Here is a 26,055-nt window from a genome sequence, read left to right as displayed (position 1 = left end):
TAACAAAAAAACAGATTATCTGGTCATTATCACATTGCTGTTTGTGGGACCTTTATTGTGCGCAAATTGACTTCCGCGTTTCCCACATTACAACAGTACTTAATTGGCTGTAAAGCACTTTGAGACATCTGGTGGTCATGAAAGGCGCTATATAAATCCAAGACTTTCTTTCTTTATCAATGAGGTTGTGAAAAGCACTACTTAAATGCATGGTCTTTCTTTCTATCAATTACCCCTTGAATTTTGGGGAGTCCAGCAATGTGGGGCAATTAAGCCGCTGTGTCATGCTGCTGTAGATATTTAGTCAGGAAGAAGCAGTGAGTGCTGGCCTAACCGAACGATGTATCAGTCACTTGGTTCATGCATCTATGTGCAGCAAATTGTCTGAAGTTGCAGGTGATCCTTACGCAACTGAGGATGGAGATAACCATCATTGCCACTGGCAATGCTGTTCCTGCAGTGCAGGCTACAACTCTGCAACTGTCTCCGTGCTCACTCAAAGCCTGTGGATACAGTTCCCTTTGGTGAAGAAGATCTGTCAGAGGCTGCAGATACAGTTTGCACCTTCCTGGTGGGCGCATAAAGTCTGGCTCTGTTGCCAGCTGATCTCCCTCTTTCATTGCCTTTCATTTCAAGCATTACGGATTGGGGTTGTGTGCATTAATAGCAAACCCGATCATGATTAAAAAATGCTGTGGCAAGAAATAATTCTGTTGCTTTTAAAAGCTGTGCTTCCCACTTGTGAGAATTCAATTGGGCTTTAACAACAACAACAACAACTTGTATTTATATAGCGCCTTTAACGTAGTGAAACATCTCATCGCCCTTCACAGGAGTATTATGAAATAAAAATTTGACACCGGGCCGCATAAGTAGAAATTAGCGCAGGTGACTAAAAGCTTAGTCACAGAGGTAGATTTTAAGGAGCATCTTGAAAGAGGAAAGAGAGATAGAGAGGCGGAGAAGTTTAGGCATGGAGTTCCAGAGCTTGGGGCCTAGGCTACAGAAGGCACGGCCACCAATGGTTGAGCGATTATGATCAGGGATGCTCAAGGGGGCAGAATTAGAGGAGTAAGCTTACATACTCATACGATTGCAAATTCTGGCTGGCCAGAAAATTGTGCAGAGCATATTTAATTGAGAACCTGGCAGAATGTTAGATATAACGGCCTGGATTCTGCAGTCAGCACTGAATGAACAACGCTTGCCTTTCATTATGTTTACTGCTGCCCACAGACTTTTTGTGAGCCTTTGGGCGGTCATTTACAATCATTGGGAGCCCAATACAGCACTGCGCCATCTACAGGGAATCTGTGGCGTGCATGAGCGGGACAAGCAACAGGGGGGGCGAAATTGCCCACCTCCCAAAATGGGACGCACCTACCGGTTTTGATGTGTTCCGTCCACCTCAATGCATAGGGTGGCCAAACCGGAGAAATTCAACACTTTGTGCTTTGTCTTGGAGTGGGACGGAAGTGGCCTCATCATGGGGGCGAAAGTGGGGGTGGGGGCGGAGTGACCATCACCAGCGGGACGGAACTGGGGGCGGGCGGAGTGACTGACGCTGCAAGGCATCAGCGCCGCGCTGATGACCTCATCGCGCTGCCGTGTCACAACGTCCCTCCCCTTCAGTTAAAGGGGAGCGCTGCTGCGAACTCTGCAGCCACTTTAGTGGAAAACATTGGTCCACCAGGGGGTGCCAGGCTGCGCATTGGCGGCCCGGCTGAACCCGCGGCTATAATTGTCGGCCCGAGTTGGCAGTCGGCCGACTAACCAAAATAACTTGCCGCCGCCGGCAGCAACACCTCCCCTTTAAGGGCGGCCACGTCGGCAAGCCAGAGCGTGTACCGACAGCAAAAGCTGTCAATGGCACCGATTGGCGACAGGGCCGCTCCCGCGGGGCAATTCCAGAAAAGGGCCGATTTCCGGAGGATCAATTTCAGGAAGGAGTCCCCGCCGGTTGGTAAAAGGTCAGCGGGTGCCCGCCACGGCAGAAAAACAGGTGGAGCGGTCCCCTACACCGCTCCAGAACTGAGGACGGGCAATTTTTAAAATGGGCTGCCCCTCTGCGGAGACCCGGCGGCCATTCCGCACCGATCCCTGGCTGCCGCTTTAAGGTGACCACTAGCCTTATAGAAAGGGGCATGTTCGGCCCCAGGGTGTCTCCTCAACCAAGCAGATTGAGGAATCCTGACTGAGGCACGCAGTCTAAACCGGGAAGTATAAGTTAGAATATTTTAATTCAATGTAAGATCATGTACAGAAATCAAAGTAACGAGAGGGAAAGAAAGATGGGATTAAGAGAGAGAGATAAAAGAGACGGAAAGAAAATGTTTTTAAAAAGTATTTTAATTTTAATTTTAAGTTTTTTTTAAATATCCAACACGAAACTGTAGAATTTACTCTTTTCAAGCCAGAATTTGCTCTCAAGGCAATGGTGAGGCTAATGGTGCTCATCGCTATTTATGGTTAAATGGTACAGCAACTTCAGGCAAGGGGTCGATTCACGCTTTAATGCCAATAACCAAAAGTTGACAGAGTTGCCATGAGCTTCGCAGAAATGGCATCTCGCCCTTAGCCGCCCTGTTTTGTTTCGGAGCTTGCAGTATTTATCCATTAATCTCACGCAAAGAAAATGTAAGTCTTGTCATTACAAATGCCCTTTTTAATAAAGTGATAAATGTTAATGACTGCCCATCAATCTCTCTGGCACGAAAAGGATAACCATTATAAGTGTGGAGTCTCATTCCTTCGGGTTTTGAAATTTTGGGGAAAATTTAAAAAACGTGAATTTTAAAATTTACATTTTCGTTTCTTATTTTTCCTTTCTGTTTATTTTTTTCTCTCTTAACCTGATCTTTCTTTCCCTCCCTTTATTTCTCTTTCTGTACCTGATTTGACATTGAATTCATCATAGGCAGTCCCTCGTGTTGAGGATGACTTGTTTCCATGCCCAAAATGGATAAGTTCACAGGTGTTCCAATGAAGGACCTAAAATTCCAGGTTTCAAACTATATCCCGAAGGGTGGAAGATGCCTGTGCATGCATTTTTTTTAACATCTAGTGGCCGTTGCACACCAGCCACTGAAGGGGGCAAAATTCGTGGGAACCCCACCCCCCCCCCCCCCACACCCAGTGTTTGGACTCATTGGAAAGTAAATTTAATTTGGAATTATCTACCAGAAAGTTTGAAATCCTAAAGTACACATGGAAGAAACTACAAACTTTAATCGAATTTGGGATTTTACGAGACAAATTTCGTTTGTGTGGGCCGGGCTAGAGAACTAAAGGATGGCTATCCTACAAAGAAACCAGTTTGAGTATCGAAGCTGTCTGGGTATTGAAACTAAAGCAAATTGTCTGGAGAATTATGCATACTCGAAAATCCTTCTCCACAGGAGACATTAACATAGCAACAATTAACCCAGCAATAGCTAGCCATCAGCCTGAATCTGGAAAGCCATTTCAGCATATGCATAACAAACAAAGGCCCATCCAGCGGGTTAATTGTTGCTATGTTAATGTCTCCTGTGGAGAAGGATTTTCGAGTATGCATAATTCTTGCGGGCTCAAACAGACATTGCAAATACCAAGCTAATATTTCCATCAAGAAACAGATTTAGAAAATCGACACACCCGAGACAAGTTAACATTTTAATGAGCCCGCCAAAATATGACAAAGAAATACCAAGCCCGCCAAAATTTAAACAAAGAATCCGGGCTGATTTGGCGCAAAGATTAGAACAGCTCCAACAGTATAACTGGGGCCCTGTTTTAACAAAGGGTATGCTACTGCCTCAGAAGACACTGCTAGGGACGTTTAGCATCAAGAAGGGAGAGAGACCACCGCAGCGGTTGTAACTAACTTCTCCAGCCTCGATGCTCTGAAATCGGAAAAGTAAGGAAGAACATCATCATTGCGGCAGCAACCAACCACAGCCAACGTGGTGCCACCAAAACCACCGCGATGACCAACTTCGAAACAAAACTCCACAAGGAAGAAACCAAAGAATCGAAAGTTTCCACTCTATAACCTTGGCCTGACTACCAACAGTGAAAACATTACCTAAAGAGACTTTGAACCTATTTTTAGCGAAAGAAAGTAGGTACTTACCCCATAAGTCCAAAACGCGCCCTACAGCACCAGCAGACACCACCCAACTGAAGATTGCGCAATAAGAAGTCTTCTCCGATGTTTAGGGTACAACAACCCACAGAATCCAGCAAACCCCGAAATTGCGAACTACCGCCAACTGACCATAAAGGATTGGTAAGCACAGTCCCTGTTTCCCCTGGAGTCTAATCTAGTCGGTGTTAGGTATTGGGAGTGGGAGGTGTATTATTCACCATAACCCCTTTGAATATGTGATGTACTGTTCTTTATTAGAGTAATTGTAAGTTTGACATTGCATTTTCTTGTCTTTAATGAAATCAAAGTTCTTTTGCACGAAACCAGTTGTCTCTTGCACTTTATCACATCCCCCAAATAAATCCAGAGTCTAGAACCCAAGGGAGTGGGAGCGATTCGAACCGCTCAGAAGGTCAGAGGTGAACCTGACCCCCGAGACCACCCCTTACACCACCACATGGGCTTGACAGAGCTAGGTCTTGGTCCAGTGGCAAGGATTACCCAAGATGACTGGAGATCTGCTCTGCTGCACGGACCTAGTGCGCACACATATCGCAGTGTGGGCTGGCCCGTGCTGCCCCTGGATCCATGGCCCTGAACTCACGTCCCTTCACTGTCTCTTGCTACTCCTGCTGTATCTGCCCATGCTCCAGTCACCGATCTGGACCTTGATGACATCACCCTTCGCTGCCGTCACAACTCGTGCTGCTCCCTGGAGTAGTATGCCTCTATGCTGCTCCCAGACCGCTGCACCTCCTCTCCTTTTATGGCCTCGACCTGCCGCAGGTGTTCTCCCACAGGTCGAGGCTTCCACGCTGCTCCCAGCCCACTGCACCTCTGCTCCATTTATGGCCCCGACCTGCCGCTGGTGTTCTCATGCAGGTTGGGCTCTCCACGCTGCTGGAGATTGAACAATGAATTAACCTTTAATTCATCCTCCTTCTCAGTCCTTCCTGCTTTTATTTCACAATCCTTAAATTTGATAATTTAAGGAGATGTCCTGTTGGTTGGCCTGATCACTCAGATCTCAGATGCCCTGTTTGCTTAGGTCCCAGATGCCCTATTTGCTCATTGCTTGTTAGCAGCTCGCACTTTCAGCTACTTTTTGGGCCAAATATTTTTGAGCTGAAGGGTACAAGAAAAAGTCTACCTGGTTGCCTTGCTATAGCTGATTCTGGTCCATGATTGTTTGGGAGTGAACAACAAGATTGCAATTCAAATTCAAGGTTCTGGAGATGGAGCTGATTTTCCTGATGATTGCCTCCAGGAAATGCCTATTTCATGGGTACAAAGTGTTGGATAAGTCCTTTACCCTTTAAACAGATTCACAAAGCTAGAGATAGTAACATGTTTGATCATTTACTTTATTATTGACAAAACATTAATCTTAAACACTATAAACAACCATACAGAGCAACGCACATTAGCCTTACATCTAATCACTCACGTGCGTGGATTTTAATGAGGAACTGTGAAGGTGGTTTCTCCAAATATTCATGCCATCGGTTCTTGAAGGTAGCAAAAGGCTTTTCTTTCTTTCAAAGTAAAAACATGTCATCTTTTTTCTTTTATGGTTCTCTTCCTGCTGGATACAACCCTATCTGATGGTTTATGAGCACCCAGTTGCTCGAACCAATCGCCAAATAGTGATGAAAGGCTCCAAAGCCCTTTCCCACCATATTGTTATTCTCTATCATTGCTTTTCCCTGAGCCATAGCTTTGATATAAACCATCCTTTCAAGCACGTATCTCATAGCAGCAATCTGTTGCCCTACATCCACTGTGATGTGCTATCAGCATCATTGAAGGGATAAGATAAGCTTTTCGAGAGCAATTTAGACTAGTTCTGTCTACATTACTGTTTTGTATTTGTTAGGAATAAAAGTAATGCAAAAAGATATCAATGTTCTTACATAAACTTCTTCTTTCGTATGGTAGTAGCAAAACAAACCAAACGTCAATATCCAAGTCAGATATCCAGGCCAAAATTTCCGTAGCATGTAACAGCGTGTATATCTTGTAGGCTCCCTGCACAATTCCTCTGAAGGCAGTGCTCAATGATGTGCTCCAGGGTCTGATCAGGAGCTCCACAGTCACATGATGGGGATGCTTTAATCTTCCATCTATGGAGAAGGTGGCAGCAGCAACCATGGCCGGTTCTGAGGCAGTTGATGGTTGTCCACTGTTTGCGAGTGTAATTAATGTAATGACTCAAAAGACTTGTTCCTGTAAACTGCCTCAGGTGTAAACCTGATCCAACTTTATTCGCGCCTAAAGTAACCTGCGTGACATGGTACCCGCACTTATATACCAGTGACCGTGCATACGCGCGTACAGCTCGATGACCTCCGACTCTGGCGCCCCCTGGTGACCCCAAGCATAAATACATAACACCATCCCCTTTCAACATCAGTCTTTTTACACATTAAGACGGTCTGGGACTTTCTGCTCACGAATTGATCGTCTCAGTTCAACTTCAGTTCTCGGCGAGCGTTCTGAGTCAGGTGTGACTGATGGCTGAGTAACCGATCTGATGGGAATGGTAATGAGCACATCAGAGACTGGAGGAGATCCAGTTTCAATAATGAGAGCAAAGTTCTCTGATGAATGAACATTGGTTGGTTGGTCACTGACTGCATCTTCCTCAAGCGGTTTCAGTTCATCCGTGTGCTGCAGTTTTATCTGATCAACATGATTCCTGCATGTTTGCCCATTCTTGAGCATGACAATAAACACTCTATTACCCTCCTTGGCTGTAACAGTACCAGCGATCCACTTTGTACCTTGACCATAGTTCAGTACATAAACTGGAACGTTGACAGAGATGTCACGTGACACAGCAGCACAATCATGATACCCTTGATGACTTTGATGTTTGTTTTCAATACGATCATTCAAATCGAGATGAACAAGAGAGAGCTTGGTCTTGAGACTTCTCTTCATCAGTAGTTCAGCAGGGAGACCCCAGTAAGCATATGAGGTCTGGTCCTGTAACTGAGCAGTATATAGGGCAAGCGAGTCTGCAGTGAACCCTGAGTTACACGTTTCATACTCTGCTTGATCATTTCAACAGCACCCACTCTGCTTGACCATTAGAAGCAGGTTTGAATGGTGCTGACATCACATGTTTAATACCATTGAGTTTCATGAACTCTTGAAACTCCAGACTTGTGAAGCAAGATCTGTTGTCATTCACAACAATGTCAGGCAAACCATGAGTAGCAAACATGACACGAAGGCTCTTAATAGTAACTGTAGACGTACTGGATGACATAATAATACACTCTATCCACTTTGAATATGCATCCACCACAACAAAAAATATCTTTCCCAGGAAAGGGCCCGCAAAATTGATGTGGATCCTCGACCACGGTTTAGATGGCCACGACCAAAGAGTCAGCGGAGATTCCGCTGGTACTTTACTTAGCTGCATGCAAATATTGCACTGATGCACACATGATTCTAGATCAGAGTCAATTCCAGGCCACCATACATGAGACCTAGCAATGTCTTTCATCATGACAATACCAGGATGAGAGCTATGTAGTTCACATACAAATTTCTCTCTACCTTTCTTAGACATAATAACACGATTACCCCACAGTAAACAATCTGACTGAATGGACAGGTCATCTTTGTGATAGTTGTAAGGTTTGGTCTCATCACTCATCTCCATAGGTATTGCAGATCAATCACACTGAGGAATACACAACGTTTCACAACTGATAAGATAGGGTCATGGCTGGCCCAGATCCTAACTTGTTGAGCAGTGACAGGAGTTCCTTCACTCTTAAAAGCATCCATTACTAACAGTAGATCTGCAGGTTGAGGCGTCTCCACCTTAGGTGTGGGCAACGGCAGATGACTCAGTGCATCGGCACAATTCTCAGTGCCAGGTCTATGATGAATAACATACTCATAGGCAGACAATGTCAACGCCCACCTCTGGATACGGGACGATGCATTGGTATTAATACCTTTGTTTGCCGAAAACAATGGCTTGTAATCTATTTTGAGTTCAAAACGAAGACCAAACAGGTACTGATGCATCTTTTTAACCCCATACACACAGGTAAAAGCTTCTTTTTCTACCATGCTGTTAGCTCTTTCCGCCTTTGACAAACTTCTCGATGCATATGCAGCAGGTTGTAGCTTACCCGACTCATTTGCTTGTTGGAGTGCACAGCCAACCCCATATGATGAAGCATCACAGGCCAACACAAGACGCTTACATGGAGCATAATGAACAAACAACTTGTTTGAACAGAGCAGATTCTTAGTTTTCTCAAAGGCTCTATCTTGAGAAACACCCCAGACCCAGTTGTCGCCTTTTCTGAGTAGCACGTGCGGTGGCTCCAACAAAGTGCTCAATCTGGGTAAGAAATTACCAAAGTAGTTGAGTAGCCCAAGGAATGAATGCAGCTCCATCACATTCTGAGGCCTGGGTGCATTTTTGATGGCCTTGGTTTTCGAATTAGTGGGTCTGATGCCTTCAACAGCAATCTTCCTCCCCAGGAATTCAACTTCAGGTGCCATGAAGACACACTTCGAACGTTTCAGCTTGAGCCCCACGTTGTCCAGATGATGTAGGACTTCTTCAAGATTGTTTAGATGTCGCGACCTGTGACCAGAATGTCACCTTGAAGCAAAACAGTTCGAGGAATGTTCTTCAGTAGACTCTCCACATTCCTCTGAAATATAACTGCAGCCGAACGAATTCCAAAAGGACACCTGTTGTTGACAAACAGTCCTTTATGGGTGTTGATGCAGGTGAGTTTCTTTGAAGTGCCAACAAGCTCCTGTGTCATATAGGCCAATGTCAGATCCAGTTTAGTGAATGACTTTCCACCAGCTAGCATGGCGAACAGGTCATCAGCCTTCGGTAACGGGTACTGATCCTATTTCGAAAATTGGTTAATCGTAACCTTGTAGTCTCCACAAATCTTGACAGTGCCATCACTCTTCAACACAGGAACAATAGGACTGGCCCACTCATTAAACTCGACCGGTGATATGACCCCTTCACGTTGGAATCCATCAAGCTCAATTTCAACCTTCTCCCTCATCATGTAGGGAACAGACCGAGCCTTATGATAGACAGGCTTTGCATCAGAATCTAGATGAATCTGCACCTCGTCTGCAGTAAAATTACCAATGCCCAGTTCAAACAAAGAAGGAAACTTCTTCAACACTTGAGCACACGAAGTGTCATCCAACACTTTGATATCATTCCAATTCCGCTTGATTTTCTCGAGACAATTCCTGCCAAACAGCATTGGACCATTACCTGGGATGATCCATAAAGGTAGATCATGAACCACACCATCATATGACACCTTGACTACTGCACTGCCAATCACCGGAATGAGATCCTTAGTGTAAGTACCAACTTGGCATTGACTGGACTCAGCTTAGGCTTCACAGCCTGAGTGTCCCACAGCTTGTCGAATGTGCTTTGGCTCGTTATCAACTGACTCGCACCCGTGTTCAGCTCCATTGATACAGGCACACCATTCAGCTTCACCTTAATGATTATCGGCTGGCTCTTTCCCAAAATCAAATACAGACCATACACTTCCTCCTTGGGTTGTGTATCTGGGCCAGCACTGGACTGGTCATCATCAGCAATGTGATTGAACGGCAGCACGCTTGCTCAGTTGTGGGCACATTCTCTGAAGATGCCCCACTTTCGAACAGCCATTACTGCTTAAACTGACACTGATGAGGCCCACGATTGCCCCCACAACGCCAACAGGGTGAAATCGAATTCGTACCAGTCGGCAGACTTTGAGCAGCTACAGGTTTCACATAAGCAGTCGAGTAGACCCTGCCACATGTAGCTCTGCCAGACAACGACACAATCTTGTTTACAGTACCTGCCGTGAGGCTCTGACTTTTCGATGCCTATCATGAAGAAATCTCGCAGCATGTCCTCTAACACGTTCCCAAACTTAAACGGCTCAGCAAGATGTCGCAAGTCAGCGACGAATCCCGACACATCCTGGCCCTCAGCATGAAGCTGCGTGTAGAAGCGATAGCGTGAGATGATGATCCCCTCTTTTGGCTTAAGATGGTCACGCACCAAAGCACACAAATCCTTGTACGCTTTGTCATTGGAGATGAAGGCGAGAGACAATTCTTCATGAGGCCATAAATTTTTGGACCACAAACGGTGAGGAAGACCGCCCTGCGCCAAACTGTGTCAGCGTCTCCCTCCATTTTGTTGGCCACAAAATACTGATCCAGGCGGTCGATAAAATCTGCTCAATCCTCGCCCTCCGCGAATCTCTCCAGAATTCCAAAGTGCCCATTGTACATGCAAAGGTTCTTAAGTTACCTCGTCGCCAAATGTAATGAATGTAATGACTCACAAGACTTGTTACTGTAAACTGCCTCAGGTGTAAACCTGATCCAACTTTATTCGTGCCCAAAGTAACCCGTGTGACATGGTACCTGCGCTTATATACTAGTGACTGCGCACACGCGCGGTTACAGCCCGATGACCTCCGGCAGTGGCACACCCTGGTGTCTGATAACCCCAAGCATAAATACATAACAGCGAGGAAGGTTTGCTCCTTCAGGTTGTACTATGAGGGTTCTCTGTAAGGAACCCATTCCGTATGTCGCAGTTCTTCCAAGCATTTCGCCATCGGTCATCAAGGCTGAGCGGAGATCGCTGAAGAGCTTTGGCGACGGTCCAATATGGCCAGGTTGGTGGTAGGTTGTTCATGTCGACCTGGATCGGCATTTCTTTGCTGGTGTCGTGGTTGTATTCTCTGGAGACTGCATAGTTGCGGCGTGGGGATGGTGCGATGTTTGCAAGCTCGGGCAGCCAAGGTGTTGGTGTCGATAAAAGTGTACCATTGATAATTCTCATAGGAGAGTTCAGCTGGGTATCAACAGATTTGACATAGGGACTTGATAGCCATGCCGGAGAGCAGTACTCTGCTGTAGAATACAGCAGGGCAAGTGCTGCCGTACGGAAGGTTTGAGCGCAAAAGGAGACTTTCAAAATTGTTTTTCATGTTGAGGTGGAGTGTCGAGGTGACAGTCTTTTGTGGGTTTGGCTGAATTTTCTATCGGCGGGTGGATGATGACAGCCTTCTCACTGCTCACCCTGTCACAACTAACGTCGTCTCAAAGGACACCGAACTTGTCGTTAAATCGACCTCCCGATGATAGTCGCAAATGAAGCAAATCTTACACAAAGATCTGGAAATAGGGAGCAGAAGTCTGTTTCATTGCATCACCACCATTTATATTGCCCCGGCCCAGAATTTCCAGGGCTTTCCTTGCGGTGCAGAGGAACCGCAACAGGCCTGCGATGGGTACAGGTCCCTCGCTATAATATGAACGAGGGAGGAGAGAGTGGTCTCCCACCTCTCTCTCCTGTCGTTCGTCTGTCCAGACATCCAAATACAGGTGCACCCCACAAAACTAGAATTGGGTTTGAGCTAGGAATTCCTCTCGCACTGAGGATATGCGGAAGCCTGCAAGCTGGCTGAAGTTCCTTCCTCGTTTGCCAGTGCTCGGCCCTGCCAACGGGGTGTGCACGCACTGGTAGTGCCCCCTGCACCATATCAATGCCCAGGACAGCTGCTCCTGGGCACAGACAGGTACAGTGAACTTCAGATGCACTTATCCAATGCTGGGGCTGAACGGGCCAGAAGAGCCCATCCCAGTAACTTTGAATTACTCAATATATCAATGATGTATGATGTCCTCTGAATCCATTGTTTGAATCATAGTTTTATTGCTCAATCTCACTGAAAAATTATAATTTTGTCTATAAATAGCAGGTATTTGCATGAGGCATTTTCATCCCAACATTGCCCCCCGCCCGATATGTGGGGCTCCCACCCCATTTCGATGGTTTTTACCGCAGCTGCAGTTCAGGTTAGCTCTTGAGCGACATTCGGCTCTTTGCTTTTTTTTCTCCGCTCCGGAACTTGATCATAATGGGGGCAGTGCCTACACCTGAGGGGTGGATACATGGCAGTGCCTATACCTGAGGGGTGGATACATGGCAGTGCCTACACCTGAGGGGTGGATACATGGCAGTGCCTACACCTGAGGGGTGGATACATGGCAGTGCCTACACCTGAGGCGTGGATACATGGCAGTGCCTACACCTGAGGCGTGGATACATGGCAGTGCCTACACCTGAGGGGTAGATACATGGCAGTGCCTACACCTGAGGGGTGGATACATGGCAGTGCCTACACCTGAGGGGTGGATACATGGCAGTGCCTACACCTGAGGGGTGGATACATGGCAGTGCCTACACCTGAGGGGTGGATACATGGCAGTGCCTACACCTGAGGCGTGGATACATGGCAGTGCCTACACCTGAGGCGTGGATACATGGCAGTGCCTACACCTGAGGGGTAGATACATGGCAGTGCCTACACCTGAGGGGTGGATACATGGCAGTGCCTACACCTGAGGGGTAGATACACGGTGGTGCCTACACCTGAGGGGTGGATACATGGCAGTGCCTACACCTGAGGGGTGGATACATGGCAGTGCCTACACCTGAGGGGTGGATACACGGCAGTGCCTACACCTGAGGGGTGGATACATGGCAGTGCCTACACCTGAGAGGTGGATACATGGCAGTGCCTACACCTGAGGGGTGGATACATGGCAGTGCCTACACCTGAGAGGTGGATACATGGCAGTGCCTACACCCGAAGGGTGGAAGGTGGGTGCGGGACGGATTGACCGCCGCGATGACGTCATCACGGTGTCACGTCATCACGGCTCGCCCCTTCACTTAAAGGGACGAACCTCCGCGATGTTAAAACTTTGGGCCACTGGGCTACCAGGGAGGGTTTCGGCCGGGCCAGCGGCCTGGCACCCAAGACGAGGTGCCAGGCTACCTGTTGGCAGCCCGGCCGAACCCGGGGGGCATATTTGTCGAGCTTTTAAGGGAAGTCGCACAGCCGCTGCAGAAGGCCACAACTTCACTGGACCACCGGGGAAAAGCCTGTTTTGACACTGCTGGGCAGGGCAAAGATTTTCCATGGGGAATGTCACCATCGGGGGCGGGGGTTGATGACGCGCTTAAGACGGATCAGCAGCAGCGAAGCAGTAAGGGGGGGGGTCGGAAATCGGGGCACCGCCGGCAAAACTCGGGAGGGCAATTGGGCAAGAAGCGACAGCGGCAAAAGTCGGCGACCACTCCACTCCGCAGCATGGCCGCCAATTTGTGGTGGTAATAGGCCTTAAGGAGAGGGACAATTTCAGCCCCATGCAGGTCTTTAATTTGGAAGGGAATGAGAAAATCTGAAAAAGTTTGCTGTTTTGCGTATTTTTAATTCTATTAAATTGTTCATATGTCTTTTCATTAAAATAACCAAGAGCGTTGTCTAAAATAATTACTACCAAGAATATTTTGGTTAATAGATATCCCGTCAGCCACATTACTAAATCATATTAATAACTTATTACTATTCATGTGGTGAGGGAAAATGTCTGGTACATTTATATTAGAGTGAAAAAAACTGTAAAGCAGTAGTAATTTTAGTGTCTCAGTAATCAGATCTCCAATAAGAATCTAGTCTGTCCATGTGTACACCTTCAATTTGTTGACACTTTTTCTTCCTGATCTCCCAAACAGCATTCGACCTGCTCACCAGCTTTGACTACTTTATCGCAGATGTAGAAAGGAAATGTTGGACTGCAAATGAAAGAGGAGACACTGTGGGGGAAAAAAAAATTGAATCAGATCAACACCACAGGAAGAAAAATCCATTGAGAAAGAGCGATAGAGAAACAGGAATAGAAAAGCAGAAAGAATAATCAGAATGAAAGAAAAGCATGAGGAACAATTGAAAATAATAGGAATATAGGAAAAACAAAGGATCAAACAGTGAAAGGAGAAAAAGAAAAGACTTACATTTTTATAGCAACTTTCATGACCACCAGACATCTTGAAGCACTTTACAGCCAATGAAGGACTTTAAAAAAAAAGTGTACTCACCGTTGTAATGTGGGAAACTCGGTAGCCAATTTGCATACAGCAAGCTCGCACAAACAGCAATGTGACAATGACCAGATCATCTGTTTTATTATGTTGATTGAGGGATAAATATTGTCCAGGGCACCGGGGATAACTCCCCTGCTCTTCTTCAAATAGTGCCATGGGATCATTTACCTGAGAGAGCATTTGGATGAGATTTAATGTTGCATCCAAAAGACGGCACCCCCAACAGTGCAGCATTCCCTCAGTGCTGCACTGGAATGTCCGCCTAGGTTTATGTGCTCAAGCCTCTGGGGTGGAACTTGAAGCCACAACCTTCTGACTCAGAGGCGAGAGTGGTACCAACTGAACCACGGCTGACATGAGGGGGAAAAGAAGAAGCAAATAGGAATTGGGCGAAAACAGCAAACTGAAGAAGCAGACAGGAGAAGCAGAATGGCATGCTAGCAGCATATGAATGCTGAAACTCTTCTCTCCGATGTTTTAGTAGAGGTGTTAACTCATTTATTTTAAACAGGCTCGCATGCCCACTAAGGAAGGATGGCAACTTTTGTGTGTTTTGTTTGTGTTGTTGGGACTAGATGCATTCGCAAACATTCAGTAAGACTTTAAGTCAGTTTACTCAAAGCATCATCCAATCCAGGGCGACAGTCATTTCCCTGGACCTGCTGACAATCCAGTCATTTATATTTATAACTTATTACAAACTTGCAGCACCATGGATATGCTATTTTTGCCTTTTGTACAGTATAGCCTTAGCTATTGATTCAAAAGTATCCTAGTCAGTTTGTCTTTGGCGTGATCCTATAATTTTTCAGGGGAAATGTAAGTTCTTATACAAATATTCAATACAAGCAAAATCCATGAAACTTCGGCAGTATAATTTTATCACTCAGGGTTAAGCCCTGTGCAGCATCTTGATCAAACACAGGATTATACACAAGAGCTGTAATTATAAAAGGAGTCAAAGTCTTTGGTAGAGAAAGATTTCAAGATAATCCAAACCTCAGCATTATAACAACCAACTCAGTCGATGTAGATTACATGATAAAGATAACGGCTGTTCATGTTGTGCCATTGATTTTTCAATGTGCAAGTTAACTTAGGTTGGTCAAGTCAATATGTGTATTGAAGTTCATTTGAAATTAAGACTTTCTCAAACAGAATATCAAAGAATTGCAATGATTTGAAATTATGGGGTGAAATTCCTCTGTTGATAACATTCACCAAAAAAATCAGTATGAGAATAAAATGGAAATTCAAGAGGAACTGGTATTCCTTTCCATTGTTCTTTTTAATCTTGCTATTGAATGAATCAATAGTCATATTGATCTTTTGTGGTGTTTTTCTGAGTGCAATTCGTATCAGTATTGCAGAAGGAAAGACAAACACAAAAATAGTAATCTATATGAAACCAGGTGATGAGTCTGTCAATAAACATTTCAATAAGATGATTTGAAGAGGCTATATAGTATATTTTTCATGTATAGATGCTGTGCTATGATGACCCCATTATTTGACCTACCTGAATGCAGTGTTATTAAGAATATGCAGATGCAGCACCCAAAATCAGGAGTTCCAGGTTCCGGACTCCGAACCAATTGGTGGCAGGGTGGTCCGGAATCCGTAAAATGTTCCGTAATCCGGACCTGCCAACCTCGAGGTCCCGCTGCTGCCCGACCTCAGGCCTCGCCTCACCTCCCCTCGCCACCGCTGCCCTTACCTCGGTGCCTCCTTGCCGGCCCACCCGAACACCTCCTCCGCGACGGGGCCGCCTGAATAGCTCCACCGCGGCGGGGCCCCGCTCGATCAGCTCCTCTTCGGTGGGCCCCGCCCAAACACTCCCTCGGCAGCGGGGCCCCACCCAAACTGTTCCTTGGTGCCGGGCCCCACCCGACAGCCTCATTGACAGGGCCGGCGACCCGAATAGCTCCTCGGCGAGCACCGCCCCCCCTCCTTATAACGTTCCGAAATCCAGAAATACCAGAACCTGGGCTCGGGTGTTTCCGGATTTGTGACGTCAGAAAGACGTTCCAAAATCCGGAAAAATGCGGAATCCAGAACGGCCTCGGTCCAGAGGGTTCCGGATTTTGGCCGCTGCATCTGTAGTACACTCCAGTGTAATGTTAGGTAGAATTAGCACTCTGAGTCGCACATTCAGATACTTTGATAAGTTATTATAATCATTTACTATTCCTGCTTCCTGAGCACAATGACAATCTAGCCTCTAACAAGAAATAAAAGCAAACCATTTTAAGGATTTGAATTCATTGTTACATTTTCGTTTAGCATTTCCCTTTCTGATCACTTAAAAAAATGTATTCATTCACAGGATGTGGGCATGGTTAGCAAGGCCGACATTTATTTCCCATTCCTAATTGCCCTTGAGAAGGTGATGGTGAGCTGCCTTCTTGAACCGCTGCGGTTCGTGTGGTGAAGGTAGTCCCACAGAGCTGTTCAGGAGGGAATTGCAGGATCTTGTACAATTGGACGTAGTCTCATTATCATTTAAAAATAATGCAGCCTTGTAAAATGTGTTCTCAACTTCTTTCAAGTGGTAAAGGAACGTTAAAGGAAATACAATGAGATTTCTGACCATCCTTAGTTTGTGGATGACATGATTATTGCATGCACGGTAAGTGAATCATGTTGGATGTTGAAGATGTTGTGACATTTTCTGAAAAGGGCAGAGAGTTTGCTCAGTATCTGGCTAGCATTCCTCTCTCAAGCAACAGCATCAAAAACAGATTAACTCGTCAGCGCTGCTTTGGGGTCCTTGAGCACAAAATGGCAGCTGCATACAGTAAGTGCACTTCAGAATAACTCATGTTATGTGAAACACTTTGGGGTGCTTCTAAAAGATGTGATGAAGGGATATATAAAGGCAATTTGTTTCTTTATAATGAATTCCACCCATTTTGGAGACTTACGTGGAGATTCCTCTCTTTAAATCAGAAAGATGACAAACAACTGTGAGAATCCATCAAACAGCGTGGATGCCAAGATATAGAACACATAGATTATGAAGGATGATTTAACAGCTCTGTAACACTAAGATTAATAAAAACGTGAACTCAAAAAATCGGCTTTCTAGGTCTTTTAATTCACCTGTGACGGTGTTAGAAGCCTAGAACATTGCTAACCCGCTCCCAAGAACAAAGCAGTCTAATTATAGCATGTCAGATTTGTGTGATCTTTTTGGTTGACCGTGGAACTCAACCAACAATGTGTCCAGCCATCATTTGAAGTTCTGTTTCTGTTGATTTATATATGGGCTACATCAGCAAGTGTAGTGAAGGATGGCAGTGAGGGGCCTGAGGGTTCGAGTTATTCCTGTTTGTAAATAATGTGTCCATCTGCACATTTTCAAAAACAAACATCCAGGATTTAATTCGCCAATTCAAAGTAAATAAATGCACTCCTAACATGCAAGTATTATCTCAGACTGAAGTGACTGTGACTGAAGCATCAGGACTGTGCCTAGAAGTGCTGTGTGATGGAATATTGAAGATGTAGATGTAATATAATTACATCAGTAACAGATTGTGTTTTAAGTTTATCTTATAATTGCCTAGTACAGTATATTCCACTTAAACAAAGACTTGATAAGCCAACAGAGATTAAATGGATATCTATAAATGCTGGAAATTTGAAATAAGACCAGAAAGGGGTAGATCTTGACTTTGGTGATCGTGTAAAATGATTGATAACGAATCAGCAGCCCGTTTTAAATCTCTCCCCATTTTTATTTCCTTTGAAGTCACTATCGCGCTAAGTCAAGATTTACCCCCAAGTGTTTGAAATGCATAGCAGGCTAGTTAGCATCTGGAAAAGAAAAAAAACCTTTTAGGTTGGGATCTCCGTCAGAACTAACGTGGTGCGGCAAGAGAGCCTCTCTATAGTGCAGACCAAAACATCGAGGGCAGGAAAGGACAACTCGTCGAAACCAAAGCCCCAAAACAGCAAGGTTCCACAGTCTGCAAAAGGGAGTGAAAGGGTAGTCAGCACCAGGAGTTGTGATATTGAAGCCCCATCCCAAAATTCATGTTGTTTGGGCAAACTGCACCCTGGCTCAACTTGACCACATTAAAATGGTTAATTCCCATTTAACCTTGGGAATGGTTGGCCTGTCGAAATCGGATTCCTAACGTTCCCAAGGTTAAATCAAAAACTTGTGTCTTTTTGGAAGAAGCATCAATCTTTGGTTGTATTTCAATCCCTGCATGAGTTTTCTTTGTGTGGAGAGAACTATTTTTACACCTTAACATTGTTTGTTATACTCTCTTACAGTATTATTGACTGTTTTAGCAAAAGAAGTTGCAGTTAACAAAATGCTGGGGAGGGAATTCCTCTGGGAGTTCCTATTATACCCCTATCACTATCTCTCTGGCACTCCTACCTGGGAATATCATAAGAATATAAGAAATAGGAGCAGGAGTAGACTATTTGGCCCCTTGAGCCTGCTCAGCCATTCAATAAGATCATGGTTGATCTGATCTTGGCCTGAACTCCACTTTCCTGCCTGTTCCCCATAACCTTTGACTTCCTTAGCGTTCAAAAATCTGTCTATCTCCACTTTGAATATATTCAATGACGCAGCCTCCCCAGCTCTCAGGGGTATAGAATTCCAAAGATTCATGACCCTCTGAAAGAAGAAATTCCTCCTCATCGTTGTCTTAAATGGGCCACCCCTAATTCTGAAACTATGCCCCCTAGTTCTAGATTCTCCCATAGGGGGAAATATCCTCTCTGCATCTATCCTGTCAAGCCCCCTCAGATTCTTATATGTTTCAATAAGGTCACCTCTCATTCTTCTAAACACCAATGAGTCTAGGCCTAACCTGCTCAATCTTTCCTCATAAGACAACCATTTCATCTCAGGAATCAACCTAGTGAACCTTCTCTGAACTGCTTCCAATACAACTATATCCCTCCTTAAATAACGAGTCCAAAACTGCACGCAGTACTCTAGGAGCGGTCTCACCAATGCCCTTAACAGTTGTCGCAAGACTTCCCTGCTTTTATACTCCATCCCCCTTGTAATAAAGGCCAACATTCCATTTGCCTTAATAATTACTTGCTGTACCCGCATGCTAACTTTTTGTGTTACATATACGAGGACCCCCAGATTCATCTGTCCCGCAGCATTCTGTAGTCTCTCGCCATTTAAGTAATATTCTGCTTTTCTATTCTCCCTACCAAAGTGGATAACCTCACACTTTCTCACATTATACTTCATCTGCCAAATTTTTGCCCACTCGCTTAACTTATCTATGGGCCCAATTTTGGCCATGACTTGCATCAATTTTTTTGGAGTAAGTTGACTTTTCTGACGTATATTAAAAAAAAACTTTCCCCAATAAACTTGCTCCAGAGTAACTTAGTTAGGTACCATTTTTTTTAGTTCAGTTTTTTTTCAAAGGGGGGCGTTCCCAAACACTGACGCCAGTTTTGGCCATTTATGCCACTTTGGCCAGCTAACACTTACACCAAATCGACTTAGGTCAGCGTACGTGGCCAGCTCTGAACAAACGTTGTGGGCAATTAAGAAATCGCGCAGGTAAGTAAGTAAGGACATGCACCCAAGCACCAAGCAGCAATCATTCCAAATAAAAGTTAAAATAACTAAATAAAAATAAAGAACTCAGGTAAATAATTGATTAACAATTAAATATTTGAAGTAAATCCTACCTTGGGCCGGGGAAGGCAGCTGGCATGGGATAGGGGCGGCCTGCAAAGACGCATCGGAAGGCTGTGGGTGGTGGGGGGGGGGGAGGGAGAGGAAAGGCTGGGCTCGGCGACATCGGGGGACAGCATCAGGAGGGGCGGAGCGAGAGGAGAGGCTGGGCTCGGCAGCATTGTGGGGGGGGGAGAGGGAGAGGAAAGGCTGAGCTTGCCGGCATCTTGGGTGGGGTTCTGACAGCCTGGGCTGCACACAGACGCAGGCGACCATTCGGCCACGGCTAGGGCGGCGAATATTGGGTCCTGCTGACAGCTTGCAGGACACGCTGGGAGGGCGAGGAGCATGCACGCAGACTCCACTGCACATGCAGACAGATGCCGGCAGTGTTTTCAGCGCAGGGCTGTAGCTTCGCCGCCCCACTTCACCATGGATGCCGCGCCAGGACCCGGGACACTCGGCAGAGGGTCCAGGATACTCAGTAAGTTTTTTGGTGCCCTTTCCAGAGCACAAAGTTGGCGCATAGAGAGTTAGTGCGCCAAAAAAATGGGTTGGCCAAAATTGGGCAAATATCTCTTTGCAAACTCTTTGGAGCCCCCTCACGACTTGCTTTTCCCACCTATATTTGTATCATCAGCAAATTTGGCTACAGTATACTCGATCCCTTCATCCAAGTGATTAATATAGATTGGAGATAGTTGAGGCCCCAGCACTGATCCCTGTGGCATCCCACTAATTACAGTTTGCCAACCGGAAAATGACCGACATTGTCCCGACTCTCTGATTTCTGTTAGTTAGCCAATCCGCTATCCATGCTAATATATTACCCCCAACCCCGTGAGCTCTTATCGTGCAGATTGTGTTGCAGGAAGTCTGTCTCCACCATCTCAGTTTCACAAGAGAGGCCATCACAGAGCTGGTTAAAGAGGAAAATAACGCAATAGTAAGGAAGGACATTAGCTTGGAGGATGTGCAATCTGTATGGGTGGAGCTGCGGAATACCAAAGGACAGAAAACACGAGTGGGAGTTGTGTACAGACCACCAAACAATAGTAGTGAGGTTGGGGATAGCATCAAACAAGAAATTAGGGATACTTGCAATTAAGGTACAGCAGTTATCATGGGTGACTTTAATCTACATATAGATTGGGCTAACCAAACTGGTAGCAATATGGTGGAAGAGGATTTCCTGGAATGTATTAGGGATGGTTTTCTAGACCAATATGTCGAGGAACCAACAAGAGGGCTGGCCATCCTAGACTGGGAGATGTGTAATGAGAAAGGACTAATTAGCAATCTTGTTGTGCAAGGCCCCTTGGGGAAGAGTGACCATAATATGGTAGAATTCTTTATTAAGATGGAGAGTGAGACAGTTAATTCAGAGACTAGGGTCCTGAACTTAAGAAAAGGTAACTTCGATGGTATGAGATGTGAATTGGCGAGAATAGACTGGCGAATGATATTTAAAGGGTTGACGGTGGATAGGCAATGGCAAACATTTAAAGATCACATGGATGAACTTCAACAATTGTACATCTGTGTCTGGAGTAAAAATAAAACGGGGACAGTGGCTCAACGGTGGCTAACAAGGGAATTAGGGATAGTGTTAAATCCAAGGAAGAGGCATATAAATTGGCCAGAAAAAGCAGCAAACCTGAGGACTGGGAGAAATTTAAAATTCAGCAGAGGAGGACAAAGGGTTTAATTAGGAGGGGGGAAATAGAGTATGAGAGGAAGCTTGCTGGGAACATAAAAACTGACTGCAAAAGCTTCTATAGATAAGTGAAGCGAAAAAGATTAGTGAAAACAAACGTAGGTCCCTTGCAGTCAAATTCAGGTGAATTTATAATGGGGAACAAAGAAATGGCAGACCAGTTGAACAAATACTTTGGTTCAGTCTTCACGAAGGAAGACACAAATAACCTTCCGGAAATACTAGGGGACTGAGGGACTAGTGAGAAGGAGGAACTGAAGGAAATCCTTATTAGTCAGGAAATTATGTTAGGCAAATTGATGGGATCTGATAGTCTGTATCCCAGGATACTTAAGGAAGTGGCTCTCGAAATAGTGGATGCATTGGTGATCAATTTCCAACAGTCTATCGACTTTGGATCAGTTCCTATGGACTGGAGGGTAGCTAATGTAACACCACTTTTTTAAAAAGGAGGGAGTGAGAAAACAGGTAATTATAGACCGGCTAGCCTGACATCAGTAGTAGGGAAAATGATGGAATCAATTATTAAAGATGAAATAGCAGCGCATTTGGAAAGCAGTGACAGGATAGGTCCAAGTCAGCGTGGATTTATGAAAGAGAAATCATGCTTGACAAATTTTCTAGAATTTTTTGAGGATGTAACTAGTAGAGTGGACAAGGGAGAACCAGTGGATGTGGTATATTTGGACTTTCAAAAAGCTTTTGACAAGGTCCCACACAAGAGATTGGTGTACAAAATTAAAGCATATAGTATTGGGGGTAATGTACTGACATGGATAGAGAACTGGTTGGCAGACAGGAAGCAGAGAGTCGGGATAAATGGGTCCTTTTCAGAATGGCAAGCAGTGACTAGTGAGGTGCCGCAGGGCTCAGTGCTGGGACCCCAGCTATTTACAATATACATCAATGATTTAGATGAAGGAATTCAGTGTAATATCTCCAAGTTTGCAGATGACACTAAACTGGGTGGTGGTGTGAGCTGTGAGGAGGATGCTAAGAGGCTGCAGGGTGACTTGGGCAGGTTAGGTGAGTGGGCAAATGCATGGCAGATGCAGTATAATGTGGATAAATGTGAGGTTATCCACTTTGGTGGCAAAAACAGGAAGACAGAATATCATCTGAATGGTGGCAGATTAGGAAAATGGGAGGTGCAATGAGATCTGGGTGTCATGGTACATCAGTCATTGAAAGTTGGCATGCAGGTACAGCAGGCGGTGAAGAAGGAAAATGGTATATTGGCCTTCATAGCTAGGGGATTTGAGTATAGGAGCAGGGAGGTCTAACAGCAGTTGTACAGGGAATAGTGTGTTCAGTTTTGGTCCCTTAATCTGAGAAAGGATGTTCTTGCTATTGAGGGGGTGCAGCGAAGGTTCACCAGCCTTATTCCCGGGATGGCAGGACTGACATACGAGGAGAGACTGGATTGACTGGGCCTGTATTCACTGGAGTTTAGAAGTTTGAGAGGGGATCTCATAGAAACATATAAAATTCCGACAAGACTGGACAGGTTAGATGCGGGTAGATTGTTCCCGATGTTGGGGAAATCCAGAATCAGGCGACACAGTCTAAGGATAAGGGGTAGGCCATTTAGGACTGAGATGAGGAGAAAATTCTTCACTCAGAGTGTTGTTAACCTGTGGAATTCCCTGCCGCAGAGAGTTGTTGATGCCAGTTCATTGGATATATTCAAGAGGGAGTTAGATAAGGCCCTTATGGCTATAGGGATCAAGGGGTATGGAGAGAAAGCAGGAAAGGGGTACTGAGGTGAATAATCAGCCATGATCTTATTGAATGGTGGTGCTGGCTCGAAGGGCCGAATGGCCTACTCCTGCACCTATTTTCTATGTTTCTAAGTTTCTATGGCACCAGCTCTGGATTGAACTGCAGACAAGTTCTTAAACAGGGAAAGCTCTTTCTGTTGGTGTGAAGGTTATTCTTTAGTGATTCAGATCCATCCGAAGGACGGCAGGTGACATCTGCCGGATCATTGGTATGCTAAAGCAAAGGTTATGTTGTTGGAGCACTTAGGTGGGGTGCTTCCTTGCAAAGGTTCCTGAAATAATCACAGTCTGCTGCAAGTTGCGGAACTTCACAATTCAAAGATGACTCTTCATACAGCAGAAGATTTGCAGAGCAGTAGTAGCGGAGGAGAAGGACCGAAGAGGAGGAAATGGAGGAAGTAGTATTTCAGCCTGAGTGATTAGTGCAGACAAATCGCATTCAGAACTGCTTTCAGCAATTTCTAGATACAGCCCTGAATAAGTAGTGCAGACTAATAAAACACCGCACTCTACGTTTTCATCCACTTCCATCCTTGCACCAACCTATCACTTGGAGTCTTAACATGATCCCCCCCACAGAAGCTGTCTGCACTGAGAAATAAAATGATCCAAATTGATTAGGTGATATTTAGATATTGACGTGCATCTACTATCTACAGCTGACTTCTGCCTGGTGAACTTTTAGTGTGTGTTTTTTCTAGAGCCTACCTTGCCACTGCATCTACGTGCTCACTGGGTAGGGAAAGCAAGCTTGGCAACTGGCTGCTGTTGGTCAGTGTGGACCTCAAGAAATGAAGACAGCATTGCATTTCTGGATGCAGGGTCATTAGATGGCCCTACTACAGATGGTGATGCCTCCAAACAGGCAGTGGCTGTCAGCACAGGCCTGCTAACCGCCACGCCGTCCTTCCTTTGAGAGGGAGCACAGTGGACGGACAGCTGTACGGTGACCTGAAGAGGAATTGTGTCCTTTATCTAACCACGCTCCTGGTGCTGGACATCCCTGCAGGATGCGCGAGTGCTGACCACTGAGGGGTGTCCAGCTGATTCTTGGCCTATCAAATCTGGAAGACATAGGGCCCGAAATTCATCGACACACCGCCTACTTACCGCCCGCTTACCACCGAAAAATACAAGTTTCGTCAAAAAACAGGTACATATCGCCAACATACCGCCCGGCGGAAGATTCATGAGCGGCATACCGCCGAGCGGTATGCATACTGCCCGCCCATGTAGAACCGCCCACATACCGCCTAAAAGTGCAAGTTTCATGACATACCGCCGCCATACCGCTGGAACTGCATACCGTCCTGGAGAAGGTGCTTTTCAGTGGATCTTAAGTGGGCGGTATGTACAGAGAGCTGACAGGTTTGCTTGATATTACACAGATCTTTATAGTTCTCCACAGTTTGATGTATTTTTAAATGGATTGTAGTATTTTCTAGTGTTAGGCAATAATATAAATGGTCTAATAAAGCCTTATTTACTCCTTTATTAACTCTAATAAAAATATATTAGTCTCTCTCTCCCCCCCAGTCTCCCTTCCTCCCCAGTCTCTCCCCTCCCCCAGTCTCTCTCACCACCCCCAGTCTCTCTCACCCCCCAGTCTCTCTCACCCCCAGTCTCTCTCATCCCCCCAGTCTCTCTCATCCCCCAGTCTCTCTTACCCCACCCAGTCTCTCTCAACCCCAATCTCTCTCAACCCCCAGTCTCTCTCTCTCTCACCCCCCCAGTCTCTCTCTCTCAGCCCCCAGTCTCTCTCAGCCCCCCAGTCTCTCTCACCCCCCACAGTCTCTCTCAACCCCAATCTCTCTCAACCCCCAGTCTCTCTCACTCCTAGTCTCTCTCAACCCCAATCTCTCTCACCCCCGAGTCTCTCTCTCACCCCCCCAGTCTCTCTCTCTCAGCCCCCTGTCTCTCTCACCCTCCAGTCTCTCTCAACCCCAGTCTCTCTCAATCCCAATCTCTCTCACCCCCCAGTCTCTCTCTCTCACCCCCCAGTCTCTCTCACCCCCCAGTCTCTCTCACCCCCCCAGTCTCTCCCACCCGCCAGTCTCTCCCACTCCCCAGTCTCTCTCAACCCACAGACTCTCCCCTCCCCAGTCTCTCTCACCCCCAGTCTCTCACCCCCAGTCTCTCTCACCCCCCAGTCTCTCCCCTCCCCCAGTCATTCTCACCCCCAGTCTCTTCCCCCCCCAGTCTCGCCACCCCCCCCACAGCGATCTCTCCCCCCCCACAGCGATCTCTTCCTCACCACCCCCCCGCAGTGATTTCTCCACCCCTCCATAGCGATCTCTCCCCCCCTCCACAACAATCTCTGCCCCCCCCAAAGCAATCTCCCCCCCACAGCGATCTCTCCCCCCCTCCACAACAATCTCTGCCCCCCCCACAGCGATCTCCACCCCCCCCACAACAGCGATCTACCCCACCACAGCGATCTCTCCCCCCACCCCCCACAGCGATCTCTTTCCATCCCCCCTCACAGTGATCTCCCCCCTCCCCCCACAGCAATCTCCACCCCCCACCTCCCCCCCCGCTCCACAGCGGTCTCTGGCCTCTCATCGGTGCCTCTCGGGGGGGGCGGAGCTTGACAGCCACGCCCGTGCGCACAACTCTGGAGCCGATGATTCCTGAGTCGGAAGGCCTCCTCTGCCTGCCAACGTCCGCTGCACCCCACTACCGCTACCGCCAAGAAAGGCAGACTGAACCTCCCGCACACTCGGACCCAGCGGTACCAGGCGATAAAAAATCACGCACCGCCCAGGG

The sequence above is a fragment of the Pristiophorus japonicus genome, chromosome 10, assembly GCF_044704955.1.
Source record: "Pristiophorus japonicus isolate sPriJap1 chromosome 10, sPriJap1.hap1, whole genome shotgun sequence".
NCBI lineage: Eukaryota > Metazoa > Chordata > Chondrichthyes > Pristiophoridae > Pristiophorus > Pristiophorus japonicus.
Note: the sequence above shows the minus strand (reverse complement) of the source record.